This window comes from Mercurialis annua, linkage group LG1-X (genome assembly GCF_937616625.2).
Source record: "Mercurialis annua linkage group LG1-X, ddMerAnnu1.2, whole genome shotgun sequence".
In the NCBI taxonomy this organism is placed as follows: Eukaryota; Viridiplantae; Streptophyta; class Magnoliopsida; order Malpighiales; family Euphorbiaceae; genus Mercurialis; species Mercurialis annua.
In genome coordinates, this window is record NC_065570.1 from 49,818,713 (window position 1) to 49,829,803 (window position 11,091).

Consider the following 11,091-nt stretch of genomic DNA (forward strand, 5'->3'; position numbering starts at 1 on the left):
TAGAATAAATTATTAACAACTGAAGGGCTGTGCAATCGGTCAGTTCGGTTGACCGAACTGAAAAAACCAAAAATCGAAATTGGGTGAAAACCCAAAACCGAAAAAAGTTATTTGTGAAATAAAAAAAAATATTTTTTGTAAATAAAAAAAATTAAAAAAGAAAAGTCAAAAATTGACATGTAAAAGTGTAAATAAATTACCGAAGCATCTATTCTAGAAAATTATACAAAATACTCTTATATATATATATTCTAATTATCTTAGGATTCCATTATTACTAACGTCTATTGTTTGTATTTTCTTTTATAAATTTCAACTTTTTATATCTAAATTTAGTTATGATGGAGTCTGCTTTCTGATCCAAAGTCATTTTTACGCCCAAAAGAGGTCATACACGGATTTGGATTTTCAAATTCTTAATATACCGGAGCTTGGGTTTTCAAATCCCCAACACTAAAATTTGGGTTGTCAGATCCACATAGCGCCAAAATTTGGGTTTTCGAATCTTAGACGTTAAAACTAGATTGAATTTCATTCTCGGCAGGGCAAGACAATCGAATATCCACGGAATAGAAAGCATAGACTATCAACAAGCCGAATTATTTCCCTAGTGGTCAAAATAGAGGACTGGACCAGATTTCATCCTTGGCAGAGCACAACTATTCCCAGTATAATCAGCATAGAAGCAGACTATCTCCTCATTGGACAGACCAGAATACTTCCCCAGTGGATCAGTGCAAACTACCTCCTCAGCGAACGAACCAAAATATCTCCCAAGTGAATTAGATCAGACTGCATCTTCAGCAGACAATCCAAATTATCAAGACCAGACTTTATCCTTGATATAGCAAGACACTTCTATAAGATAGGATCAAAATTCAAATGGCTAACGGTGGAAAGACATCGACATGCCATTATTTGCAAAACGCAATACCTAGAACAACATAACAACGGCTTGACCCTACATGCAAGACTTTGGCCAGAGGAGAATCTAATTTCAAGAAGACATCCAGATATTGTCTTCGATAGTTCAAATAAACTTTAGATGTTTTTGATAGTTGTGGAATAACTACGGAATGCGGGCATCCACGCAATAGGATGACCTCGGGATGGCCAAGGAGATGTTGTTCCCTCTACAAACCTAGGAGGCATCAAATATAACAATTACTAGGCACCCGTGCAATAGGGTGACCCTTGGGACAATCAAGGAGATGTTGTCCCTTCTGCAAACTTAAAGAGTACTAGACAGGATAACAACCAGGGGTCCAAGCCATTGGATCTCTCTCAGGACGGCTGAGAGTTTTTAGCTCCATTACACGGGGTACAATGTTCAAACCTAACGGAAGACCCTCAGGGCAGCTGAGAAGCATTACCTTCAGACAATAGCATAGTAAACCAGAACCAAGGAGCATGGGATCAGGATCATGCACCTCAACCTGTGATGCTCAGACTTGGGAATCACCAAACCACCGGCGAGCAAGTACCTCAAATGGTGGACAATATCCTTATTTCTTGTCAAACAGTGAGTTTCATCTTTGACAAGAATTTACCTACTTTGTTAATTCCTATGAAAGATGGGATAGCCTTTAGACACCTATTTTTCAAGTAAAAAGTGATAAAGGACTGAAACGTTAAATGATGATTTCTAGAGAAATTTCTCCGGGTGACAAGCTTGTGGTACGCTTAATTGGATTCAAGCTGGTAAGATCCGTGTGCAGTTGCAAACTTGAAGAATTGAAACATAATTAGCCGCACGTAGCCTATAAAAATCTAAAGAGATTGTGATTTAAGTCTGAGAAATTGGACTAGTTGCAATATCTTAGAAGTCTATGACCAATTTGAAAGTTTGACATACTAAATTGACCATACCCAAATTCTTAGGGTCCCAGAAGCCATTTTTAATACTTTCGGGCGCCGAAATGAACTTTTAGACCCTTTTTACTTAGCATGCAATACTTAATACGAAATTAAATTGTAAAATCCTAAAAATAAATGTAAAAGATAATCCTAATCCTAAAAGTCTATTACTTCACATACTTTCACAACCCTTGTTCATCTCAATCTCTCACCAGCATACTTTGAACTTAATTGAGACTCTAGGTAGCACCAACTCTAATCTACATCCTCTATAAATAGGAATGATAATTGACCTAGCCAAAGGTGGCGTGCAGAACCTCCAAAAAAGCATAGAAATTCTAAAAAATCATAGCTCTGGCCGAACCCCCTAGCACACACACCGTTCGATCAAACAAGCTAGAAATGCTCAAATCCTTCAAGAACGCACTGATGCATATCGATCTGAAGCTGGATTTCACGTCCGGATCACTAGAAAACGAGCCAAGGAATGAGAATGGTACTTATGAGGACCCAAATCTTCTTTCCATCACTTTTTATTATATTTAAATTAGATCTTCTAGATTCGATATCAGCTTGCATGTTTAGGTAATTTTGTTGTGAAATTGCCATTAACTGTGTCTTTGTCATGACTGCCATGCTTTAAAGCTCTTTAAGATGATTGTCATAAAATCGATATTAGAAACATGTATATGGCCTGTTTATATATGTTTTAATCATCAAAAGTTGAAACTATTTAATTTAAACGCTTTGAATGCATCCTTGTAGCTTAAATTGTCATGATTGTCATGCTTGCTGTGTTTTTAGTTATTTTCCATGATTTTCATAAAATAAGCTTAGGAACGTGTATTTTAAGGTGTCTAGTTCATTTTAAGCATTGTTTATTAATCCTAATATGTTTTAGAGTGTTTCGTTGTGTATTTTGATCCGTTTTGAGTGTTTTTGTATAAAACCGAGCCAGAACAAAGAGCATATTTGGGCTAGCCATAGCGGCGCCAGCGCCACTCTACATTAGCACCGCCGCAACTGTAAAGTGGCGCCATGACCTTATGGTGGCGCCACTATTCTTCATTGTAGAGAACTTCCAGATTTGATTGATAGTTATAGCATTGTTTTTGTGTCTCCGGGCCCAGAAGCCCAAGCCCACGAAAGACAGAAACTTTCAGAGCAGATTCCAGATTTGTTTGAACTTGGAATTGACCCTGATTCAAACTGTTGGATCCGTATCGACGATACAAAAAAATTCTATGCTCTGATTGAGTTCAGATTCTGATCATATAGACTTTCATACGATAGACGAGTGCCAGACATTCCTGGTCTACAAGGTTTAAAAGTATCTCTAACCTTATATGTATATCAACTATGTGTGGGTATGTTATACTATTTATACGCTTTTCAAAGTATGTCCAAATCCAATATTAACATGCTAATGAATCTAACCACGTTAACTTAGTTAAATCCAGCAAGTCCAGCAAATCACTTAAAAATCATATGATTGTCATGAAAACATAATTAGTGGTTGTATAGGCATTCGAGATGACTTAAAAAATCAACCTCACTTAGACATCCATTTTAGAATTTGTGCATGCAAAATGGTGAAGGCCAACCACTGTTTGATACATGATAGAAACCACTAGGATTAGATGATTGTTTAGGAGTACATGTTACATGTCTCACATGTAAGTCTAGATCGAGTCATATGGGCGTCTTACTTGTTTACTGCTTTTAGACGTATTTACATTTCTAGTGTTATATACACAGAACTGCATGATTGTTAAGATGAGATAATCAGATATAGCACACATTTGAGACGTTCGATAAGTCAAGTACAAGAGTTTTGGTAGTGTTCACCGAACCCGGATTTTTTAGTTTGATACATGATAATCTCACCCATAAGCGAGTGAGGTTATCTATTTGGTTGAAAAAACATTTCCTAGCCTAGCCAGGTGGCAATTCCATTACTTTCAAAACCTAACCAAATCCAAACTCATCCATAAGCCTGGGTGAGTGGTCCCCAAACCCCGCTCCGCTCACAATATATACAGTTATTTTTTTAATTTTATATAACATCTTTTCAATTTTTGTTAAATTTACTCAAAACTCATTTGAAGTTGATGTCGTGCGATGTAATACAATACATATACAAAATAAATCTTACATGATGTTTATTACTTCACGCCACATCAATTCCAAGCAAAGGTTAAAAAAATAATGATATATATGACTAAATTCGAAAATCATGATATACTTAGCAAGCGAGTTAAAATTAGTAACAAAATATTAAAATTTGCTTAAATTTTAAGTTTAATCTCTTAATTTTTTTTTTAAAAATAATTAAATTGAATATCTAGTTGTTATGCAATGATAACATTAAAAAGCAACTTGTTACACAAATATTATCCGACATGACGATCAATATTAAAAATAGAGAAAAGTATTGCTAAGAAAATGAAAAGGAAAGATATACACTAATTAGTAGTAAGTCTTTTAGAAGCTTTTCTAGAGTTCACATTAGCAAAAGGAATGTCATTTTCGCACGTATTATAATGGCAAATGGACAATCGATAACGTGCATAATATTAAAATGAAACTCAACTATCATCAAGGTTAATTAATATTTAATTTGTTTATACTAAAACTTTTTTTTTGAACGGAGTTATTAAATAAAGTTTTCGATTTGGAAATAAGTGAATAACATTAATCTTTATATACATATATAATTTTGAAAATCTCTCTGCATCAGCTCAACTCTGTGGAACAAAATATTCATTAATATTTGATGAATTTAAAAAACAATGTAAAACTAGATTAGCTAACATAAAATGAATAATTGGGGTTGTCTGCTCAAGAAAAATTTGATCAATTTAATCGAATCGAAAAAAATCAAACCAACATTTCCAAAAGAAAAAATTAGTTTAATTTCTAATATAGTTTTATAATTTTGTCTCGGTGATTTAGCACTTCTATAGTTCTTTTAGATTACAATTTTAAAATATTTTTCCTATGTCATATTATAAAAATTAAAAAAAAGATATTATCTGAAATACTTTTCAATTAAACTTTAGACATATAAATATTTTATTTATGTTTACCATCAATATGTTTATAATATTTTTGTTAAGAGTGTAAATTTTAGGCTTAATTGCACCAAAAATCACCAAAGCGTATTTTTGATATTTAACATAATGTTTTTTTCTTGGCATATTTAACATTAACTTTTATTTTTTGGCATATTTATTCACGGGACCGTTTTGGATGTAAAACGGCGCCGTTTTGGATATAAAACGGCGCCGTTTTACATCTAAACCGGCACAATTTTTCAAAAAAACGCAACCGTGGATAAGTATGCCAAAAAATTGAAAGTTAATGTTAAATATGCCAAAAAAAAATGTTTATGTTAAATAACAAAAACACGCGAAAATTAGTGATTTTGGTGCAATTAAGCCTAGATTTTAATTATATGGTAAACGATCAATTTTAATAAAATGAAACTAATTTAACTTTAATTTTATAAAAGCTAATAGAATTGGGATAAGCTAATACAAGATAATCAAACAGACTCATTTTTACTAGAGTTGGATGTGGTTTACACCTGATGGTTCCGGTTTAAAACCGCCGGATCACAGTTAGAAGAAAAATTGGAACCGATCGGTGTCGGTTCATAGTTTCGGTTCCGGCCGGTTCAAAAAAAATAACATAAAATTAAATAAAAAGCAACATATTAAAAAAAAGTACATTCAATATCTAACTTGTACAAAAAAGTTCCACTTTGATTGATTCTGTAACTTTTGGAATTTTTTTTATATTTTTCAACATAAAACTACTCATTTTAACCCCTACTCATAATGCAAGTTTTTGTACATACTAGTTTCGCATTACGTGCTATGCACGTGGCTCGTAACGTAACTCGTCAATAAATATATTAGTAAATTTATTATAATTATATCAATTTTTTATTTATAATTAATATTAAATTAGTTAAGAATTTTTGTAAAAATAAATATAATATATTCGGTTATTAAATATTTTTTCCATACTTGAATTTATTCTTATTTTGATTTTATAATAACCATAAATAATTAATTTAATTTTATTAATAATATCTTTAAAAATAATAAGATAGAAATTTAAATAATATTATATTGATCAAATACAGTATTTTAATTTTGTAGTTCAATCAAACTAAAAGATAGGTATTCCTACTAATTTGGAGACAATTTAGTTATTTTTTACATACTAAAAACTAAATTGGAGATAATTTAGCTACCTATTCTAATTAGGACTTTAATTACAATAGTGATTTATTAAATAACTAATTAGTTAATGACTATAAAACTTTTATTTAGTAATAAACTGAAAAAGATTATTCAGTAAATTTGTCTGCCCCCCCCCCCCAAATCCGTGCTTTTATATATAGTATAGATAACTTTACTTTTGAAGCAAATCAATGAATTTAAGGATAGAATAAAATTTTATTAATATTAAAATATTATTCATTTAATTTTAAAATATTAAAAATTAAAATTGATTTTTGAACATTATTAATAATTAATTAATTACATATTTATATAACATGTAACTTTAAATTTATATTATTTTTTAAAATATGGTTTGAAACTGTACTCGTAGGTTTGAAATCGGAACTAACGGTTCAGCTTCCAAAAAATGCTGAAGCAGCCAAGAACCGACCTCCTCTCTGTCCTAGGCCGATTTATGCTCGGTTACGGGTTTTATTGAAAATCTTGTGAATTATTTTCACTAATTGAGAAAAGAATTACAACTCTCTATTAATATTGCTACAAACAGCAGCTAAGAATTATATTATTGATAACATAATTTTTTATACTAAAAAAAACACACGCATTGCTTGTGTTTTATCAATACAAAAAATACAGCTCATCAACTTGACACATCAGCACAACAATCCCCTTGTTCTTTCTCAGTTTCTTCAAGTCTGCTTTTAGAAGAATCTTGACTTGTAAACTCACAATTGTTAATTGCATTAGAAGAGAGGTTGTTTATTATCTCCCACAAGCTAGAGCATGCAGATTTTGTAGGCCTAGCTTGGAAATGGCTTGAGAAAAGTCAGCGGGGGCAAAAGGATTTGTGAAGCAGTTTGTAAGTTGTGCAGCAGAAGAAACATGCAGAAGATGAAATACCTTCTTTTGCAGTTTTTCTCTAACAACATGGCAATCAATTTCTATATGTGTTTTATACGCTCATAAAACATAGGATTATGAGCCAATTTGAGGGTTGATTGACTATCACAAAAGATTAAAGTTGGTTAAGAATGATCAACAAAATAATTCTTTAGCAAATAGAGTAACCACTGCAATTCACTAGTCAATATAGCTAAAGCTCTATACTCAGCTTTTGAGGAAGATCTTGAGATAGTTGATTGCTTCTTTAACTTCCAAGATATCAAAGATTGTCCTATGAAAACACAATGACCAAAAACTGATCATCAAGTGTCCATGCAAGAGGCCTAGTCAGAATTAGTAAACCCTTGAATTTGACAATTAGAACTAGAATATAGAAAATGCCTCTTCCAGGAGAAGATTTCACCTACCTTAAAACTCTGTGAACAGACTTAAGATGTATATCAGGTGGACATTCCATGAACTGAGATAATTATTGAACTGCAAATTGGATATCAGGTCTTGTTGTGCATAGATAAAGCAACTTTCCCACCAATTGTCTGTATACAAGAGCATCAGGAAGAAGGACACCTTCTATCTTGGACAATTTTTTAGAATTCAACATTGGAGTAGGTACATGTTTTGATTCTAAGAAACCTGTATCTCTAAGCAAATCCAGCACATATTTGCGTTGACACAAATTGATTCCAGACTTGGATCTGGTCACCTCTAAGCCTAGAAAGTAAATCAAGGATCCAAGATCCTTAATTTTGAAATAATCATGTAAATGATCCTTGATGTATGTTATCACTTGCCAAAATTACATCATAAACATACACAAGTAGTGCTATGTAATAATTTGTAGTACTTTTGATGAATAAATATGGATCTGAAGCTGAACTAATAAAGCCTTTAGCAAAAACAGCATCAACCAATTTGTTGTATTATTGCCTATAGAGTTGTTTGAGGCGATAGAGGGACTTATGAAGCCTACAAACTTGATCATCTTTAGCTTGGAAATCAGGTGGGACTTTCATGTATACTTCCTCTTCCAAGTCTCCATGCAAAAATGCATTATTGATATCCAATTGATTCAGATGCCATTTTTAGACTGCTGCAACAACAAAAAGAGTTCTTATGGTAGTCATCTTGGAAACTGAATTAGAAGTGTATGTATAATCTAGTCCTGACTATTATGTAAACCATTTTATTACAAGCCTGGCCTTGTGACTTTCAAAAGAGCCATCAACTTTATATTTAATTTTGTTTATCCACTTGCATCCAATAGGTTGTTTTCCAGAAGGTAACTTAGATAAAGACCAAGTTCCATTGTCTGTTAAGGCCTTCAACTTAACAATCATTACATTCTACCAGTCTATAGACTAAACAGCTTCATTATAGCAAGTTGGTTCTTTTAGCAGTTAAATTACTAGAGAAAACCTTATGACCAGAAGAGAGGTTCTCAAAAGAGTGAACTTGAGATAAAGAGTAAGGAGATGTAACTAGATTACAATTATAATCTTTGAGAGAATATGGTAAATAAGATATCATGGGGCTTCTCCATAAAACAGGAAAATCAACATTATTAAAGATAAAGCATAATGGTTGAGAAAGAGAGGTAGGTGAACTCTAGGGATTATTTGTGGAGGTAGTATTTGGTGGAAGAGAGGGTGTTTGAGTTGGAAGAGGTTGAGTATCAAAGATTGGGTCTATGTTTTGAGAAAAGAAAGGAAAGTTTTATGGAAGTGAGCTTTTCTCATGAACTATAATAGGGTGTTTTAGTAAGGGATAGTTTTCATGAAAAATAAAATTTCTAAATACAAAAATGTCTTTTGAAATTGGATTTCAAAGTTCGTAGCGTTTTATATTCAACAAAAGTCCACTAAAAACGCATTTGGCTGCTCTAGGATCATATTTACTTCTCAAGGCAAGTGTTATTCCAGCAAAGCACATGCATCCAATTTTTTTTAAAATTTGATAGTTTGGTTGAATACCAAACAAAAGATTATATGGAGTTGCATTATTAATAACAGGAGAAGGAATTCTGTTTATTAAGTGAACAACATGATCAATACAAAGATGCCAAAGAAACAAAGCCAAACCTGCAAGGTACTTTAAAGTTCTGGCAACATTGAGAATATGTTGATGCTTATGTTCCACCATATTGTTAGTCTGGAGTGTAGACACGAGACGTTTGATGCATAACTCATTTTTTTTAGCAAAGAACATACAAATGTTGAATTCAACACCATTGTCAATTTTAAGCATTTTGATCTTATGAGAGAATTGTGTCTCAACATAAACAATCTTGGATGCATGACCTGGTTTTTGACTTATGTTGCATAAAAAAAAAACAAGCATACTTGCTAAAGTCATCAACAATAGTAAAAAAGTATATATGACCATTCACTGAAGGAGTATTAATTGGACCCTATTTGTCCATATGAATAAGATCAAAAACAACATTAGTTTTGGATTCACTAAGAGGAAAACATAGTTTTTATTATTTTCCTAAATGACAAAATTCACAAAAAGAAATATCAGAACAATGAACTTTAGAGCCAATGATATAATCTTCTTTATTCTTTGAGCTAAAGGACGCCCTAGTCTATACCACAAGTCTGTATTATAAAGAGTTGCAATGTTACAACTTATGACTGGACTTAGTAGTAATTCATAGAGGCCATTAATTTTTCTAGTTAATCCAATTATCCTCATGAAAGTCGGGCAGCTCGAAGGATGTGGGTCCGGATCGTATATTTAAATTCAAAACTAAAATTAGCAATCTGGGTTTGACCACATCAACACGATGAACTAGGATAAAATTATCATCTAGTTTTAATAGCAAACATCTGGGAATTAAAGAGGAATACCTATGTCGATACTCTAATGATTCTTATAGTCCCGAAAGCACGGAGACCTCAAACTCGTCCACACTAGTATGTGCCCGATTGCATCCTTGCCCTAAGTGATCCGCTCAAGTTCCTCCATCTAGAGACCCGATCTCAACTCTCACTATGATCACCTCCTTGCTCAAATGCTTGAAAAAATTCCCAAGTTAACTTGTGACTAACGAATATCGTTTAAACTCCTTTAAACGATTTATCCAACACCGTGTCTCAAACTCCTTCAAAACCGTTCTCACCTCTTAAGTAAGTGTGTTGCTATGCCTTTCATATGTTGTGTGTTATGGAAGAGCAAAGTCAAGCTATATTTATAGGCAATATTTAATGGAAAATTCCAACACTTTTTTAACACTTCACATATGCCAGGTGTCATACACCAAGCATAAGTGTTGCCACCATGTGACACCTCATATGCCAGGTGTCATACCATGACATTATCACCATGACATCGTAATATGACATCATCACCATGACATCATCTAGCCACTAATCACATTAATTTGGATAAATTACAATTAGGTTCATACTAGTTTATGACTCTTACATATTAGTCTATAATTAATACTCGGTTTTCAACTTAGATTAATTTCTGAGATATGCTAGTATTTATATGAAATGATCTCTCGTAAACTCAATTGGTTGCACACTCTATTGTGTGTGACTAGCTAGGTTCACAACTATATGACAACGAGATACATAAGAAACACCATTCTTATATTTAATAATTAAATCCCATTAATTATTCATTCTCGTAGATCGAGAGTGACGTCTAGCAACATATCATGACCCCTAAATAGAAATGAATGTTTCGATGCATTCTAATGAACCAATATTCATGATTACCATACACTCAAAATTCCCTTCATCTAAGATTCCTATCTCGACTAGTGTCACAGTTAAGTCAAACATTGTTTGTCTTGATCATATGACCTCATCTCTCATATCTAATTCTTGATAAATATGACATACTAGAAATGACTTTATAGTATTAGAACTCTTCTAATTAAGTCATATTCTTCTAGCCAAGAATTCATCCATCAAGACCAACTCAAGATAACATAGAATCTTGTCTCCGTTCATCTGGAGTAATGAATCCTTTCTTGCCTGAACACCTATCTCCATATACAACTAACTAGAGCCAACACATCCTATAATCCTAGCTCATGAAAGATATACGGATAAGGAGTATCAAA